This window comes from Pongo pygmaeus, chromosome 7 (assembly GCF_028885625.2).
Source record: "Pongo pygmaeus isolate AG05252 chromosome 7, NHGRI_mPonPyg2-v2.0_pri, whole genome shotgun sequence".
Lineage (NCBI taxonomy): Eukaryota > Metazoa > Chordata > Mammalia > Primates > Hominidae > Pongo > Pongo pygmaeus.
In genome coordinates this window covers 58,616,148-58,623,364 of record NC_072380.2, presented here as the reverse complement: position 1 = coordinate 58,623,364, position 7,217 = coordinate 58,616,148, and positions in this window count along the sequence as shown.

The window sequence follows — 7,217 nt, the reverse complement described above, 5'->3', positions numbered from 1 at the left end:
CTACCATGGCTTCTCTGCACACCTAGACTCAGAGGGTGGATGCTGCTCTTTCAGGCCAGACATGGGAGGAAGCTGAGACTTCCTGCACACTCACTCATGTGCTTTGCACTTGGCATGCGTCTTATTACATTCTCCACAGCCCCATTACACAGTGGAGATATTGATGATGGCCTTATTTTCATCAAGAGAGGGTGGAAGGTCACAGGTGCATCCTGTGCTCAGATCCACTCCACAATCAGCTGCAGCTGGGGGTTGCTTGAATCCCCGCAACCCCATTGAGCCCCAGGTTTCCTTGTTCTCTCCAGAAGCAGCTGTTGCTTTCCCCTCTCAGGAGGATCTCGAGGCTCTCTGTGAGCCTGCATCAGCCATGCCAGCCTCTGGGGTGTGACTGGGGGCTCCACTGGCAGAGTTGGCCTCGCTCATGGTCAGAGTAAGCCCGCTCCCTGATGTTCTTTCTTGGCACCGAGCTGACACAGACACCTGAAAATATGCAGCTTTGCTTCTGCCCCATCTGGGAGCCTTGGCCTTCTGGGAGAATATTCCTGAAACCAGTCTGTGCTCTGTCCAAAATTTTACCACCACATCACAGGGCTGCCTCGTGGCTCTCTGCCAGGCCCCTGTAAACACAGGGCATTTCCCATGTGCATTTCCCATGACTCAGGAATGTGTGCATATGGCTTGGGAGGTTGTCCTCGCAGACGGTATTCTTTCAGAATCCGTGGGTTCTTCCAGAGCAGAGCAGGGCAGGCTCTCCTCAGCTGGGCTCCACAGCGGCCTACAGGGGATGGAGGCTTCCTCAGCTCCCTCCAGCCTCCTGGGCCTGCTCCCACCCTCTGCTTCCGGCTCCCAAGAGCCCCGTCCAGGGTGTGTCTGCTTTTCTCTCGCAGGCCTGCTTCGAGCTACCCGCTGCACTTTAGAGTACATGGGTCTCGAACCTCTCAACACCTAGCTTGGCCCCTGCCATCCTTCCTACCCTTTCCTTAAGGCCCAGGCGTCCTGTCCCCTCTCTCTGTGGTGTGCGCAGGAGCAGCTGAGAATGAGCGCTCCAGGGGCCACCTCCAGGCCTCGCTTCTTACATGGGGCTAGCCACTCAGGAGCGACACAACAGGGACTGCTTAGGGCCTCCTGGGGCAGCACGCAGGGAGAGGGGTTACTGGGGCAGATGCCCCTCTGCCTTCCTGGAATACAGGAGGGGAGCTGATGGACACAGGGTCACAGAGTTGTGGTGCAAGGGGAACGTGCGGGCCAGCAGGAAGAGCAAGGCTGGGTTTAGCCTGGGGCGGTGAGGGACGACGGGTCTGATGATGCGGAGGAAGCTGTCTGTGTCGGATGCTTGGCCCTTGAAGCCAGAAGAAGCAAGAGCACGGTGTCTGCGGGATGAGGAGGAGCAGGGCGTGGGGGACTGGGTGGGGTAGGGGCGGGGCAGGCGGGAGCCAGGCTGAGGCGGCCTCCTTTGAGCGCAGCGGGAGGCCCAGGTGGAGGGACAGTGTGGGTGGATGAGTCTGCAGACAGAGCTGACATCAGGGAAGAGATGGGCTTGTGTTTGTCCCGTGGAGAGGGGTTGAATGTGCAGGACAGCGGAGCGGCAGGGAGGTGGCAGAGGCTGTGGCAATTGCTCATGGGAGACGGTGGCTCGGCCTTGGACCAGGTCCCCGGGATGGGGCAGATAGCCTGAAGCTTGGGCTCTGGGGTTGTCCTGGAGGCCTTGCTGAGGGAGGCTGCATGTGGTGGGAACAGAAGCGTCAGGGAGGAGCCACTCCCTGGCACAGGGAGTGGGGTGTGGGGGGTGGTGTTGCATTTCCCAGAGCAGGGGCAGGACTCAGGCCTTTCTTGGCAGCCTCCGGCTGGGGAACTCCCTACCTAGAGCCTCGGGCCCCTGGTCCGACCTCTTCTCTTGCCTCCTGTCTGAGCTCGTTTGGCTTCCTCTGGCTCCCGTAGTCCCGGGTGCTCACCTGGGTTGGTTTTCACTGTCTCAGGGTCCCCACTCAGGTATGGGCCCTCAACTGCCGGTATTCCCAGCACCTCCCTCCAAAGCTGCCTCCACCAGGCAGCCGCTTACTTGGAGGGCAGGCTCTGCCCTTCCTGGTCTGTGGCCCATGGGACCCTGGCTTCCCTCCCATTTGATTGCTGCAAAGATGCCCTGTGGCGAGCAGAAGCCCAGGACACAAGGAGCATGCCAATCATGGTGTGAGTTGGCCTCTCTGCCCTGGAGGACCAGAGCATGGCAGAGCCGGTGGAGGGTGGGCAGGGCCTCCCATGCCTACTGCTGGAGCCACCTGCCCCGGCCTCCTCCCACATCTCTCCGTGTGCTTCTCTATACTCAGTGGTGCCCCTTTTCATTTTTGTTGAACAATATTTTGGAAACTGAAGCCTCGCTTGGTGACAGCTGGTGAAACAGGAGCCAACCTGTGGCTGGGAGGCTCCACTGCACGGGCAGGAGGGAGCCCACGTGGGCCTTGCTGCTTCCTGTCCAGCTGGGGGATTGGCGAGTGCACCCTGGCTGGGGTGTGGTGGCTCTTCCTGCGCTCTGCTGGACAGCCACCATCTGCTCATGATAGGTCCTTCAAGCCGTGCCTGCCGGAAATGAGGCATCCCGTCCAGTCCTGTGGGTTGCAAACCCGCTGTGCACAGAACCTCGTCAGCTTGGGCGTGTGCCCAACCCCAGAGAATGTGATTCGCCTTCTGGGCCAGGAGCAGAGCCTGGTGGCCCACTGCAGTGCCTGTCCATCTAGTGGGAACTGCAGGCCCCTGCCCCGTGGTCTATGTCAGGGACTCTCTCTGCACCCCGTTCTATCTGTGGCCCTTCCCAGCTCGCTCCCCCGTGCACTTGACAAGCAGACATGTAGAACCTTCCTTCAGCTTCTGAAGACTCCCTGATGAGGTAAGAAGGGGCAAAGATGGGTCCACCTCCTCCTGCCCCTGGGGGCTGCAGCACGTGCTCTGTGCAGGCCTGGGGCTGTGGGGCAGGCTGAGTGTGCTCTGTGGTGGGAGTCGGGCTGTGTCCTTGTGCTTCTTTTCCTGGCAGAGACTTGTAAAGAGTCAGTTATTTGGTGATGGCTGGGCTTTGCCTGACTGGGGTGTCTGCCCTCTAGCACTGTGGGAGTGTTCTGTGGAGGTCAAGCATGGCTGTGTCCTAGGGGACATGGCAGCCTCCCATACATGACTCGGTTACTTGAGGTAGGACTTTATCAATGCGTAAAGTGGAGAAGTTAAAAAATCATGTGTGTGGGTGGGTTTTGATCTATGTTCCTCAGATCTCCAAGAATAAAGGTGCTTTTAGGGATTTTGCAAAAGTTCAAATAAACTTATGTGAATATTTTCCTGGTTTTATGTCAAACTGTCCTTATTAAAGAACGCTGTGCTCGTGCAGCTGTACTGACGTCTTCACCCACCAGAGGCTGCCAGCCAGCTAAGGAGCACTGTGGGTTAGAACAGGGCAGTCATAGAAATGGAGCCTTCGGATAATCCCCTGCCCAAGTGTGAACATCATGCCCTCATGTTACTGACTAGAAGGCTGTCTTCGTTTGTGCTCTTATAACAAAAATATCATAGACTGGGGATCTGGACAAACATTCATTTCTCACAGTTCTGGAACTGAGAAGTCCAAGATGGCAGCGGCAGCAGGTTTGAGCTCTGATGAGGGCTCTCCTCCTGGTTTGCAGATGACTGGCTCCTGTCCTCCCAGGGCACAGAGAGAGAAAGGAAGCAGCATTCTCATGCCCTTCCAAGGATGATCAGCCCACCAGGAGGGCTCCACCTCCATGACCTGATTACCTCCTACAGGCCCTGCCCTCAAACAGCATCGCATTGGGATGAGGGTTTCAATGCACGAATCCGGGGGCACAGCATTCACTTCACAGCAAAGGTTGTTGTTAGCTTAGAATTTTTCTGATTTTGCCTCTGGGCCTGGTCATAGCTGTTGAGGCGGATGTGTACCCCGTGTATTTACACACCAGGCCTAATTCTGGCATTGTGACTGTGGTGCAAGGCCCCTCCCAGCACCATCCCAAGCATTGAGTCAGGGTTCAGAGAGGGCAAATGTTTCTCCTCAGATGCATAGCACCAGCCTGTTGGGCCTTTCTCAGAGCCAGTCTCTCATGGCAGCCTCACCGTGGGCTTCTGCAGTACAGGGCCCCATGGTTTCCAGGGAGTCTTGGGATGCCTGTTTTTATTGTTCTTCCCATACCTTGGTGAGTGCTCAGGGTATTGGGCATTGGGAGAAGGTAGACAAAAAGCATGTGGGGTGCATGGGTCATGCATGGGAAGGGCCGTATGAACAGTGCCTTGAAGGAACTCATCAAAGTGTCTCCTGCTTCTTTGGAATGCACTGTCTCCTTTCATTGTTCCTTGAGAGCACGTTCTTAGGTGGGGGTTTTCTGATGGAAATTGAAGTGGCCTGCAGTGGCTAGTCTCAGTGCAGAGGTGGAATTGCAAAAGCTGAGTTCTGGTTTCTTTCAGTAGATGCTGGCTCAAAAAGACAGTGATCGATAAACATGCCCAACTTCTGCTTCAAAAACTGAGACTACACTCCAAACTCCCAAGGTTCACAGCAATGCCAGTGAACCTCAGAGTTCAACTTAAGCATGGAACTAGAGGCTTCATTTTTATGGGTTTTCTCTTCTTTACTTCAAAAGAAAGGCTGAGGTTGGATGGAGAGAACATCTCCAACAGAGAAAATCTACCAGAGCGGGATGCTGGCATTAGGGATCAGTGCTCTGGGATTTGGCTTCCCAAATGCTTCTGAACTGCAGAGAGGTCCCTGTTGGGGTGGGGGGTGGGTGGCCAAGCCCTTTCTGACCCCAGGGTATGTGCTCTCACCCATTTGCACACTAGGATAGGGAGGGCCATTTGTTGGCCATGGTTTGAGAAACTAGTTTGGGGGCCTCTGGGCTGGATTCTGGAAGCATCTGAAGACTGCCTGCTGGGAAAGGTCACCTGCTTCTGGGGCAGTGCATTCCAGCCCTTCTCTCCACTCAAGGGCTTTGCTCTTAACTGTCCCTGCTGTCCTGTATCCTCAGGACTCTGCCTCCTGTACTAGACATCCCTTGAGCACACAAGCACACTTTGATTCTATGACCACTTTGTAAACAAACGCCGGACAGCTCCTTGACTTCCTGTCCACTCCAGCTCAGCCCGGTTCTCTACTCTCCTTTGCAGCTGAGCAGACATCCTGAGAGGCTGTGCCTGCCTTCTGTCTTCCCTCCTCTCTTGCTCCCCAGCCCTTTACGTAGGCTCTACCTGGTTTGCTTGTCCTCTTCTGACCTTGCTCCTTGCCCCTGGTGGGCAAGCCTTATGCCTCCTTGCTGGCCAGGAGCACACCAGGCTGCTTCCACTGCCTGGCCATAGCTGGCACCAGGAACACTCCCGAGGTCTGAATGTATCCATCCATCTCAGCCCACCCAGCAGCCCCTCACTCCAGCTCCTCCCTGCCTGCAGTTTCCTTCTCCCACGGCTCATCATGTAAAGAAGCATCTACTCTCTTGTTTGCTTATGGTCTGTCTTCTTCCCCAGTCAGTTATGAAGTTGTCGCCTCTCAACTCCACACTCTTCTGTGCCCAGCTTTGCAGTGCTGAGACCTGCAGCCCATGTTCCTGCTTTGACAGCTGGTGCCTTTCTCCATCCCTGCCATAGGGGGCGCTAGAGAGAGCCCCATGGTGAGATTCCAGGTGTGGCCTGGCTCTGCCCTTGTAGGTAGCCACACTGAAGTGTCACTGTCTCCCACCCTCCAGCAGCTGATTCCAGCCTACAGTTTCTGCAGCTCTCAGAACTGCCCACTCTGGCAGACTGGTGCCCTGTCCTGGTATGAGTCTAGGCTTTCCAGGGCCTCCCTCCCAGCTCAGACACCAGCAGAGCCTCCCTCAAAGGTCTCAGTTTCCATTCTGTGGGGCCCTTCTCTACGTTTCTAAATTCTAATGACTTCAACCTCTTCCTTTTGTTCCCACAGCTCAAGGCATGGGAGCTGCTTCCTGAGTTGCTGCCTCCTTGAGGCCTTGAGGTTCTCTTTTTTTCCCCTCTGTTACCTTGGTACCCACACTTGATACTAAATTCTCTCTATTCCTGTAACATGTGTGGCATCTTTGCCTGAAATTCCTACCCCAGCAGAGTGAAGGCCCGGTGAGATGAGGCTGGCTGTGGTGTCTGAGCTCTGCTATCTGGTGCCTTGGACGATGTGCAGCTGGCCTTCAGTCCATGTTCCGCCTGTTGAGTGGATTGAGCGAACGAGTCCATGAGTCAGGTCTGAGTGGTGAATGGGCCTGAGCAAGCCTCTGCAGAGAGTATTCCAGAGGATTAGCTTCTGTTATATTTCAAGGTGGAGTCTTAAACTTTAATTCCGTCCTTTAGGAAAATTGGTTACTAGTTAAACATCGGGCCTTGGGAACATGGCCCCAACGATGCAGGCTGGGCTGCCTGCCATGTTTTCCTGCCTGCAGCCTGAGGGTCCTTGGGTATGCAGGTCTTGGCTGCCCACTGTGCTGTCCTGCCTACTGTGGGCGTCTCTGTTATGAACCTGTGTTCCTCTGGCTTTATTTCTTCACATTCTCACTTAATGACATGGATTTCACTACAGGGGGATGAAAGGGTTTTTTTTATGGGGGATGCTATTTGATTTTCATTTATTGTCAAAATGATTATAACAATACAAACTGAAATGGTAAAGGATGCAAAATTACACATAATTGGATAACCCCAATAATCACATAAACTATTTATTCCTCCATATCTCTGTCCAGCCGTTGTCCTTTTGTGTATGGATGAAATTACTAGTACTATTTTGAACCCCTTACATTTTTTAAACTAAATACCCAAAGGACTTTCTGTCTTAGCATATACTCTGCATTGGCACAGTAGTGCACAAGACAAACTGGGATCTAGCTAAGTGACCAATGTAAAACACTGAAACAGAATATTGAAATAAAGGCCATGCATGGAGGCACATGCTTGTAATCCCAGCACTTTGGGAGGCTGAGGCATGTGGATCACTTGAGCTCAGGAGTTTGAGAATAGCCTGAGCAACATGGCGAAAGCTCATCTGTACAAAAAGTTAAAAAAAAAAAAAAATTCAGTGGTCATGGTAGTGGTGCACATCTGTAGTCCCAGCTGAGGCTGAGGTGAGAGGACTGCTTGAGCCTGGGAGGTGAAGGCTGCAGTGAGCTATTATCATGCCACTGCACTTCAGCCTCAGCAACAGAGTGAAACTGTGTTTAAAAAAAAGAAAA